This window comes from Oncorhynchus gorbuscha, linkage group LG07, assembly GCF_021184085.1.
Source record: "Oncorhynchus gorbuscha isolate QuinsamMale2020 ecotype Even-year linkage group LG07, OgorEven_v1.0, whole genome shotgun sequence".
Lineage (NCBI taxonomy): Eukaryota > Metazoa > Chordata > Actinopteri > Salmoniformes > Salmonidae > Oncorhynchus > Oncorhynchus gorbuscha.
In genome coordinates this window covers 85,122,968-85,135,104 of record NC_060179.1, presented here as the reverse complement: position 1 = coordinate 85,135,104, position 12,137 = coordinate 85,122,968, and positions in this window count along the sequence as shown.

The window sequence follows — 12,137 nt, the reverse complement described above, 5'->3', positions numbered from 1 at the left end:
TGGGGTAAAGGTACTGGACTGGTGTAAAGGTACTGGACTGGGGTAAAGGTACTGGACTGGTGTAAAGGTAATGGACTGGGGTAAAGGTAATGGACTGGGTAAAGTTAATGGGGTAAAGGTAATGGACTGGGGTAAAGTTAATGGACTGGGTAATGTTTGTGAGACGGAGGGTCGTGAAACGGAGGGTCGTAGTATGTGAGACGGAGGGTCGTGAAACGGAGGGTCGTAGTATGTGAAACGGAGGGTCGTAGGATGTGAAACGGAGGGTCGTGAGACGGAGGGTCGTAGTATGTGGATCGGAGGGTCGTAGGATGTGAGACGGAGGGTCGTAGTATGTGAAACGGAGGGTCGTAGGATGTGAAACGGAGGGTCGTAGGATGTGAAACGGAGGGTCGTAGGATGTGAAACGGAGGGTCGTAGGATGTGAAACGGAGGGTCGTAGGATGTGAAATTCGAGGGTCGTAGTATGTGAGACGGAAGGTCGTAGTGTGTGAAACGGAGGGTCGTAGTGTGTGAAACGGAGGGTCGTAGTATGAGAGGCGGAGGGTCGTAGTATGTGAGACGGAGGGTCGTGAGACCGAGGGTCGTAGTATGTGAAACGGAGGGTCGTAGGATGTGAAATCGAGGGTCGTAGTATGTGAGACGGATGGTCGTAGTATGTGAGACGGAGGGTCGTAGGATGTGAAACGGAGGGTCGTAGGATGTGAAACGGAGGGTCGTAGGGTGTGAAACGGAGGGTCGTAGGATGTGAAACGGAGGGTCGTAGGATGTGAAACGGAGGGTCGTAGGATGTGAAACGGAGGGTCGTAGGATGTGAAACAGAGGGTCGTAGGATGTGAAACGGAGGGTCGTAGTATGTGAGACGGAGGGTCGTGAAACGGAGGGTCGTAGTATGTGAGACCGAGGGTCGTAGGATGTGAAACGGAGGGTCGTAGTGTGTGAAACGGAGGCCACTTCTCTAATGCATACTCCGTTTGTACACATTTTGAAGCATCAGTGCGTCAACAGGAAGTATGCACAGAAATATGACGCAACTATGTTAGAAAATATATATATTTACACACACACACCAGATGGACACACACACACACACACACACACACACACACACACACACACACACACACACACACACACACACACACACACACACACACACACACACACACACACACACACACACACACACACACACACACACACACACACACACACACACACACACACACACACCAGATGGACAAAAACACACACACACACACCACACACACACACACATGGCTAGATGGACTGGACAGTGGTGTGGCAAGGCCGATCATAGAGAATGATGCCTGTGTTGACATCACTCTACTAATATAACAAACAACATGGCTGAGAGAGGGGTTAGAGAGGATATATAGAGTTAGAGAGGTCACAGAGGTAGATGTTAGAGAGAGGGGTTAGAGAGGATATATAGAGTTAGAGAGGTCACAGAGGTAGATGTTAGAGAGAGGGGTTAGAGAGGATATATAGAGTTAGAGAGGTAACAGAGGTAGAGGTTAGAGAGAGGGGTTAGAGAGGATATATAGAGTTAGAGAGGTAACAGAGGTAGATGTTAGAGAGAGGGTGTCACACCTTGGTCATTGTATTTTGTGTTTTTGGTATATGTTTGGGTAGGCCAGGGTGTGACATGGGTTTATATGTTGTGTTTCGTATTGGGGTTTGTAGTAATTGGGATTGTGTATGATTAGGGGTGTGTCTAGTTAGGCTTGGCTGCCTGAGGCGATTCCCAATTGGAGTCAGCTGATTCTCGTTGTCTCGGATTGGGAACCGTATTTAGTAGCCTGGCGTTGTATTTTGTGGGTGATTGTTCCTGTCTCTGTGTTAGTCACCAGATAGGCTGTACTTAGTTCACGTTCAGTTTGTTGTTTTCTTCTTCCGTTATTTCATGTACCGCATTAGCTTCATTAAAGTCATGAGTAACCTACACGCTGCATTTCGGTCTGACTCTCTTCAAACAACAGACAAAGTCGTTACAGAGGGGTTAGAGAGGATATATAGAGTTAGAGAGGTAACATAGGTAGAGGTTAGAGAGAGGGGTTAGAGAGGATATAGAGTTAGAGAGGTAACAGAGGTAGAGGTTAGAGAGAGGGGTTAGAGAGGATATATAGAGTTAGAGAGGTAACAGAGGTAGAGGTTAGAGAGAGGGGTTAGAGAGGATATATAGAGTTAGAGGTAACAGAGGTAGATGTTAGAGAGAGGGGTTAGAGAGGATATATAGAGTTAGAGAGGTAACAGAGGTAGAGGTTAGAGAGAGGGGTTAGAGAGGATATATAGAGTTAGAGAGGTAACAGAGGTAGAGGTTAGAGAGAGGGGTTAGAGAGGATATATAGAGTTAGAGAGGTAACAGAGGTAGAGGTTAGAGAGAGGGGTTAGAGAGGATATATAGAGTTAGAGAGGTAACAGAGGTAGAGGTTAGAGAGAGGGGTTAGAGAGGATATATAGAGTTAGAGAGGTAACAGAGGTAGAGGTTAGAGAGAGGGGTTAGAGAGGATATATAGAGTTAGAGAGGTAACAGAGGTAGAGGTTAGAGAGAGGGGTTAGAGAGGATATATAGAGTTATAGGTAACAGAGGTAGATGTTAGAGAGAGGGGTTAGAGAGGATATATAGAGTTAGAGAGGTAACAGAGGTAGAGGTTAGAGAGAGGGGTTAGAGAGGATATAGAGTTAGAGAGGTTAGAGAGGATATATAGTTAGAGAGGTTAGATGGGTTAGAGAGGATATAGAGTTAGAGAGGTTAGAGAGGATATATAGTTAGAGAGGTTAGATGGGTTAGAGAGGATATAGAGTTAGAGAGGTTAGATGGGTTAGAGAGGATATAGAGTTAGAGAGGTTAGAGTACACTACTGTTGACCAGAGCCCTATATAGTACACTACTGTTGACCAGAGATTTAGTGCACTACTGTTAGAGCCCTATATAGTGCACTACTGTTCACCAGAGCCCTATATAGTCCACTACTGTTCACCAGAGCCCTATATAGTACACTACTGTTGACCAGAGCCCTATATAGTACACTACTGTTCACCAGAGCCCTATATAGTACACTACTGTTGACCAGAGCCCTATATAGTACACTACTGTTAACCAGAGCCCTATATAGTACACTACTGTTAACCAGAGTATAGTACACTACTGTTGACCAGAGCCCTATATAGTACACTACTGTTCACCAGAGCCCTATATAGTACACTACTGTTGTCCAGAGCCCTATATAGTACACTACTGTTGACCAGAGCCCTATATAGTACACTACTGTTGACCAGAGCCCTATATAGTGCACTACTGTTGACCAGAGCCCTATATAGTACACTACTGTTGACCAGAGCCCTATATAGTACACTACTGTTCACCAGAGCCCTATATAGTACACTACTGTTGACCAGAGCCCTATATAGTACACTACTGTTGACCAGAGCCCTATATAGTGCACTACTGTTGACCAGAGACCTATATAGTACACTACTGTTAACCAGAGCCCTATATAATGCACTACTGTTGTCCAGAGCCCTATATAATGCACTACTGTTGTCCAGAGCCCTATATAATGCACTACTGTTCACCAGAGCCCTATATAGTACACTACTGTTGACCAGGGCCCTATATAGTACACTACTGTTCACCAGAGCCCTATATAGTACACTACTGTTCACCAGAGCCCTATATAGTACACTACTGTTCACCAGAGCCCTATATAGTACACTACTGTTCACCAGAGCCCTATATAGTACACTACTGTTCACCAGAGCCCTATATAGTCCACTACTGTTCACCAGAGCCCTATATAGTACACTACTGTTGACCAGAGCCCTATATAGTACACTACTGTTCACCAGAGCCCTATATAGTACACTACTGTTGACCAGAGCCCTATATAGTACACTACTGTTCACCAGAGCCCTATATAGTACACTACTGTTCACCAGAGCCCTATACAGTACACTACTGTTGACCAGAGCCCTATATAGTACACTACTGTTGTCCAGAGCCCTATATAGTACACTACTGTTAACCTGGGCCCTATATAGTGCACTACTGTTGACCAGAGCCCTATATAGTACACTACTGTTAACCAGAGCCCTATATAATGCACTACTGTTGTCCAGAGCCCTATATAATGCACTACTGTTCACCAGAGCCCTATATAGTACACTACTGTTGACCAGGGCCCTATATAGTACACTACTGTTCACCAGGGCCCTATATAGTACACTACTGTTCACCAGAGCCCTATATAGTACACTACTGTTCACCAGAGCCCTATATAGTACACTACTGTTCACCAGAGCCCTATATAGTACACTACTGTTCACCAGAGCCCTATATAGTACACTACTGTTGTCCAGAGCCCTAAATAGTACACTACTGTTCACCAGAGCCCTATATAGTACACTACTGTTGACCAGAGCCCTATATAGTACACTACTGTTGACCAGAGCCCTATATAGTGCACTACTGTTGACCAGAGCCCTATATAGTACACTACTGTTGTCCAGAGCCCTATATAGTACACTACTGTTGACCAGAGCCCTATATAGTACACTACTGTTGTCCAGAGCCCTATATAGTACACTACTGTTGTCCAGAGCCCTATATAGTACACTACTGTTGTCCAGAGCCCTATATAGTACACTACTGTTGACCAGAGCCCTATATAGTACACTACTGTTGACCAGAGCCCTATATAGTACACTACTGTTGACCAGAGCCCTATATAGTACACTACTGTTGACCAGAGCCCTATATAGTACACTACTGTTGACCAGAGCCCTATATAGTACACTACTGTTGACTAGAATCTGGTAAATTCAGACATGTCCATAATTATTGACACCTTTTATAAAGACGAGAGGATAAAATGACTGCATAGTTTAAATAATGCAAACACTCAGCTACAATCAGAAGGTTTTCAGACCTCTTGACTTGTTCCACATTTTGTAAACAGTATAGTTAGTATTTGTTGCTATTCTTTGTCATGGGTGCCAATACTCCTGGACCTGCCTGTACATCCACGTTTACATAGGGTAACATTCCATATAGCACCCTATTCCCTATATAGTGCACTACTTTAGACCAGAGCACTATTCCCTACATAGTACACTACATTAGACCAGAGGTAACATTCCATATAGCACCCTATTCCCTGCATAGTGCACTACTTTAGACCAGAGCCCTATTCCCTGCATAGTGCACTACATTAGACCAGAGGTAACATTCCATATAGCACCCTATTCCCTATATAGTGCACTACTTTAGACCAGAGCCCTATTCCCTGCATAGTGCACTACATTAGACCAGAGCCCTATTCCCTATATAGTGCACTACATTAGACCAGAGCCCTATTCCCTATATAGTGCACTACTATAGACCAGAGTCCTATTCCCTATATAGTGCACTACTTTAGACCAGAGCCCTATTCCCTATATAGTGCACTACATTAGACCAGAGCCCTATTCCATATATAGTGGTACTACTATAGACCAGAACCCTATTCCCTATTAGTACACTAATTTAGACCAGAGCCCTATTCCCTATATAGTGCACTACTTTAGACCAGGGCCCTATTTCCTATATAGTGCACTACTTTAGACCAGAGCCCTATGGAACCCTATTCCCTATATAGTGCACTACATTAGACCAGAGCCCCATTCCCTATATAGTGCACTACATTAGACCAGAGCCCTATTGGTCTAGGGTAATGTAGTGCACTACATTAGAACAGGGCCCATAGGGAATAGGGATCCCTTTAGGACATATGTCTATATTTGAGCCGATTTGCCCTCCAGCACAATCTGCTCACCGTTAAAGTGATTGGCAGTTCTATTAGAATTCGTTTGAGGAGTCCAGTGCTGCAGTTTTCACCGTGTCACTCGTACCTCGAGACGATTGATTCAGTAGGAGGTCAGCGAGTGTTGCAGGAGGCATTTTGTCACCCCTGATGACTTGCTTACAGATTCATGTATATTTATGAAAGTGGTTTATAGTTCATATTTCACGTCAATGTACTGGTGTGTAAGTATATGTATATAAGAGGGAGATTGATAACAAACAGTGTCATTTACACGACCAACAAAATGGACCGCAAGCCTGGATCCCATCTGTTTTTGCTCTATTTGCCAACTCCTTAGGGAATGGTCTTGACTGGCTGGCTAATTTCATAAGGAGTTGACAAGAGATCAGCCAATCATTAACAACATACTGTAGAATCAGCCAATCATTAACATCATACTGTAGAATCAGCCAATCATTAACAACATACTGTAGAATCAGCCAATCATTAACATCATACTGTAGAATCAGCCAATCATTAACAACATACTGTAGAATCAGCCAATCATTAACATCATACTGTAGAATCAGCCAATCATTAACAACATACTGTAGACTCAGCCAATCATTAACATCATACTGTAGAATCAGCCAATCATTAACAACATACTGTAGAATCAGCCAATCATTAACAACATACTGTAGAATCAGCCAATCATTAACAACATTACATTTACATTTAAGTCATTTAGCAGACGCTCTTATCCAGAGCGACATAGTGTAGAATCAGCCAATCATTAACAACATACTGTAGAATCAGCCAATCATTAACATCATACTGTAGAATCAGCCAATCATTAACAACATACTGTAGAATCAGCCAATCATTAACAACATACTGTAGAATCAGCCAATCATTAACATCATACTGTAGAATCAGCCAATCATTAACAACATACTGTAGAATCAGCCAATCATTAACATCATACTGTAGAATCAGCCAATCATTAACAACATACTGTAGAATCAGCCAATCATTAACATCATACTGTAGAATCAACCAATCATTAACAACATACTGTAGAATCAGCCAATCATTAACATCATACTGTAGAATCAGCCAATCATTAACATCATACTGTAGAATCAGCCAATCATTAACATCATACTGTAGAATCAGCCAATCATTAACAGCATACTGTAGAATCAGCCAATCATTAACAACATACTGTAGAATCAGCCAATCATTAACATCATACTGTAGAATCAGCCAATCATTAACATCATACTGTAGAATCAGCCAATCATTAACAACATACTGTAGAATCAGCCAATCATTAACAACATACTGTAGAATCAGCCAATCATTAACATCATACTGTAGAATCAGCCAATCATTAACAACATACTGTAGAATCAGCCAATCATTAACAACATACTGTAGAATCAGCCAATCATTAACAACATACTGTAGAATCAGCCAATCATTAACAACATGCTGTAGAATCAGCCAATCATTAACAACATGCTGTAGAATCAGCCAATCATTAACAACATGCTGTAGAATCAGCCAATCATTAACAACATACTGTAGAATCAGCCAATCATTAACAACATACTGTAGAATCAGCCAATCATTAACAACATACTGTAGAATCAGCCAATCATTAACAACATACTGTAGAATCAGCCAATCATTAACAACATACTGTAGAATCAGCCAATCATTAACAACATACTGTAGAATCAGCCAATCATTAACAACATACTGTAGAATCAGCCAATCATTAACAACATACTGTAGAATCAGCCAATCATTAACATCATACTGTAGAATCAGCCAATCATTAACATCATACTGTAGAATCAGCCAATCATTAACATCATACTGTAGAATCAGCCAATCATTAACAACATACTGTAGAATCAGCCAATCATTAACAACATACTGTAGAATCAGCCAATCATTAACATCATACTGTAGAATCAGCCAATCATTAACATCATACTGTAGAATCAGCCAATCATTAACAACATACTGTAGAATCAGCCAATCATTAACATCATACTGTAGAATCAGCCAATCATTAACATCATACTGTAGAATCAGCCAATCATTAACATCATACTGTAGAATCAGCCAATCATTAACATCATACTGTAGAATCAGCCAATCATTAACAACATACTGTAGAATCAGCCAATCATTAACATCATACTGTAGAATCAGCCAATCATTAACAACATACTGTAGAATCAGCCAATCATTAACATCATACTGTAGAATCAGCCAATCATTAACATCATACTGTAGAATCAGCCAATCATTAACAACATACTGTAGAATCAGCCAATCATTAACAACATACTGTAGAATCAGCCAATCATTAACAACATACTGTAGAATCAGCCAATCATTAACAACATACTGTAGAATCAGCCAATCATTAACAACATGCTGTAGTTTAAAAAAACTCATGTTTGTGTTGATGGGTTATTTGGTCCGGCCCACAAGTGGCACCCTATTCCCTACATAGTGCACTACTTACGACCCGAGCCCCAAGGGCCTTGGTGAACAGTAGTGCACTATGTAGGGAATAGGGTGCCATTTGTGGGCCGGGTCAAATAACCCATCAACACAAACATGAGTTTTTTTAAACTACAGTATGATGTTAATGATTGGCTGATTCTACAGTATGTTGTTAATGATTGGCTGATTCTACAGTTGTGGTTGCAGCGTAGCCTAGTGGTTAGAGCATTGGACTAGTAACCAGAAGGTTGCGAGTTCAAACCCACGAGCTGACAAGGTACAAATCTATTTGTCTGCCCCTGAACAGGCAGTTAACCCACTGTTCCCAGGCCGTCATTGAAAATAAGAATGTGTTCTTAACTGACTTGCCTGGTAAAATTAAGAAAATTAAAAAAAATTGCGACGCAGGTTTGTTTTCACACAACATGCAAAACAAAGAGCCGCATTAGCAGGTACATGAGGAAGAAATGACGCTGTAAATTAGCAGGACTGAAAGAAAGGTCCTCTCTCCATCAACATTTTTGTTTGAGGTATGTTAATTAAATAACAACACAATTATATATATGAATGGTCATAGTCTTTTCCTGAACCTATATTTGAAAGATAAATTGATATAGATATCTAAGAGCAAGAGAAATAGGTAGTAGTTAAACACATTTACAGTGACATGATATTACGTATTGTTTATATTTTAAATAAACCTTTTATATATTAACCACAAACTATTTGTTTATGTTTGTTTATTAGGATCCCCATTGGCTGTTGGTATTTTATTAGGATCCCCATTGGCTGTTGGTATTTTATTAGGATCCCCATTGGCTATGGTATTTTATTAGGATCCCCATTGGCTGTTGGTATTTTATTAGGATCCTCATTGGCTGTTGGTATTTTATTAGGATCTCCATTGGCTGTTGGTATTTTATTAGGATCTCCATTGGCTGTTGGTATTTTATTAGGATCTCCATTGGCTGTTGGTATTTTATTAGGATCTCCATTGGCTGTTGGTATTTTATTAGGATCCCCATTTGGCTGTTGGTATTTTATTAGGATCCCCATTTGGCTGTTGGTATTTTATTAGGATCCCCATTGGCTGTTGGTATTTTATTAGGATCCCCATTGGCTGTTGGTATTTTATTAGGATCCCCATTGGCTGTTGGTATTTTATTAGGATCCCCATTGGCTGTTGGTATTTTATTAGGATCCCCATTGGCTGTTGGTATTTTATTAGGATCCCCATTGGCTGTTGGTATTTTATTAGGATCCCCATTGGCTGTTGGTATTTTATTAGGATCCCCATTGGCTGTTGGTATTTTATTAGGATCTCCATTGGCTGTTGGTATTTTATTAGGATCCCCATTGGCTGTTGGTATTTTATTATGATCCCCATTGGCTGTTGGTATTTTATTAGGATCCGCATTGGCTGTTGGTATTTTATTAGGATCCCCATTGGCTGTTGCAAAAGCAGCAGCTACTCTTCCTGGGGTCCACATGAAACATGACCTAATACAGAACATTAATAGACAAGAACTGCTCAAGGACAGAACTACATACATTTAAAACAAGAAATATATAACTAAAATGTTCTGTACTGACTCAATACTGAGGAAAAAAACACAGAGAGACCAAGTATTCTAGTCCTGCATTTATCATTTACATTTTCATATATTACATATAAATTCAGTAGCATCTATCAGTACATACACATATTTAGGTTAAATAGGGGAGAGGCATTGTGTTTCTTAGAGGTTTGCTGTTCACCTGAGCAATCATGGCTCTATATAATACTGTACGCTTTCTTGAATTCATTGGGGATTTGGGGACTGTGAAAAGACCCCTGGTGGCATGTCTGGTGTGATAAGTGTGTGTGTCGGAGCTGTGTGTAAGTTGAGAACAGCAAACAACTTGGTAAGTTCAACACCTCTTTGGGCTCTACTCAACATCTTCATAACGGTTATTTAGATGGTGTCCGAGGTGAAACTGAGCTGTTAAATCCACAAGTGGCTCCCGGCATTATAACTAAAGCGGACGTTGCCATTGGCTGCATGGAGTTGCATTAACCGAAATCCCATGCAGATTTGTTAACAAGTGGGAACACTGCAGTGTGATATGTAATCTACACCTTGATAATAGAAATCCTTATTATTTTGTTTAATGCGTAATTATTTCTATGTAGCCTACACATTCTGAACTTCTAACGCAAGTGAGGAGGGTGTGGCTCCGAGTGGGGAGGGTGTGGCTTCGAGTGGGGAGGGTGTGGCTTCTAGTGGGGAGAGTGTGTCTTCTAGTGGGGAGGGTGTGGCTTCTAGTGGGGAGGGTGTGGCTTCGAGTGGGGAGGGTGTGGCCTCTAGTGGGGAGGGTGTGGCCTCTAGTGGGGAGGGTGTGGCTTCTAGTGGGGAGGGTGTGGCTTCTAGTGGGGAGGGTGTGGCTTCTAGTGGGGAGGGTGTGGCTTCGAGTGGGGAGGGTGTGGCCTCTAGTGGGGAGGGTGTGGCTTCTAGTGGGGAGGGTGTGGGTTCTAGTGAAGTGGGTGTTGCTTCATGACAATGATCGCATGTGCAACTGCTCACCGATTTGACGGCTCCAACGCAGTTCCACCTCAGATACCGCCATAACAGCCGCTATGCATGTGTCTGCTATCATTGGTTAACGATTGATCTGACTGAATCTAGGCTTAAATCAAGGACAGACCTCTCCCCATCTTTACAACCATTGAATGAATAGGTTTTGACCATGACAGTTTACAATCCAAGGTAATGCCAAGTAATTTAGTCTCCTCATCTTGCTCAACAGCCAAATGATTCATTATCAGACTCAGCTGAGGTTTTGAATTTAGGGGATCATTTGTACCAAATACAATGCTTTTAGTTGTAGAGATACTCAGGACTAATGTATTACTGGCCACCCATTCTAAAACTGACTGCAACTCTTTGTTAAGTGTTGTAGTAATTTCATTGGCCGTGGTTGCTGACATGTATAATGTTGAATCATCAGCATACATAGACACACATGCTTTACTTAATACTAGTGGTCGGTCATTTAGTCTGGGTTTCTGTATAGCACTTTGTGACATCTGTTGATGTAAACAGGGCTTTATAAATACATTTGATTGATTAGTAAAAATACAAAAAATAGAAAAGAGTTGAGGGCCTAGAGAGCTGCCCTGCGGTACACCACATTTGACATGTTTGACATTAGAGAAGCTTCCATTAAAGAATTCCCTTTGTGTTCTATTAGATTGATCACTCTGAATCCATGATATGACAGAGGTTGAAAATGGTTTATCTTGTGCTGGGTAGTGTAGTGTAGTGTCCCAGGTTGGTCTAGTGCTGGGTAGTGTAGTGTCCCAGGTTGGTCTAGTGCTGGGTAGTGTAGTGTCCCAGGTTGGTCTAGTGCTGTGTAGTGTAGTGTCCCAGGTTGGTCTAGTGCTGTGTAGTGTTGTGTAGTGTAGTGTCCCAGGTTGGTCTAGTGCTGGGTAGTGTAGTGTCTCAGGTTGGTCTAGTGCTGGGTAGTGTAGTGTCCCAGGTTGGTCTAGTGCTGTGTAGTGTTGTGTAGTGTAGTGTCCCAGGTTGGTCTAGGGCTGGGAGGTGTTGTGTAGTGTCCCAGCCTGGTCTCTACAGGTCGTGGTCCTCCCAGCTGTCTCTCGTGTTGTGTAGTGTAGTGTCCCAGGTTGGTCTAGTGCTGGGTAGTGTAGTGTCCCAGGTTGGTCTAGTGCTGGGTAGTGTAGTGTCCCAGGTTGGTCTAGTGCTGGGTAGTGTAGTGTCCCAGGTTGGTCTAGTGCTGGGTAGTGTAGTGTCCCAGGTTGGT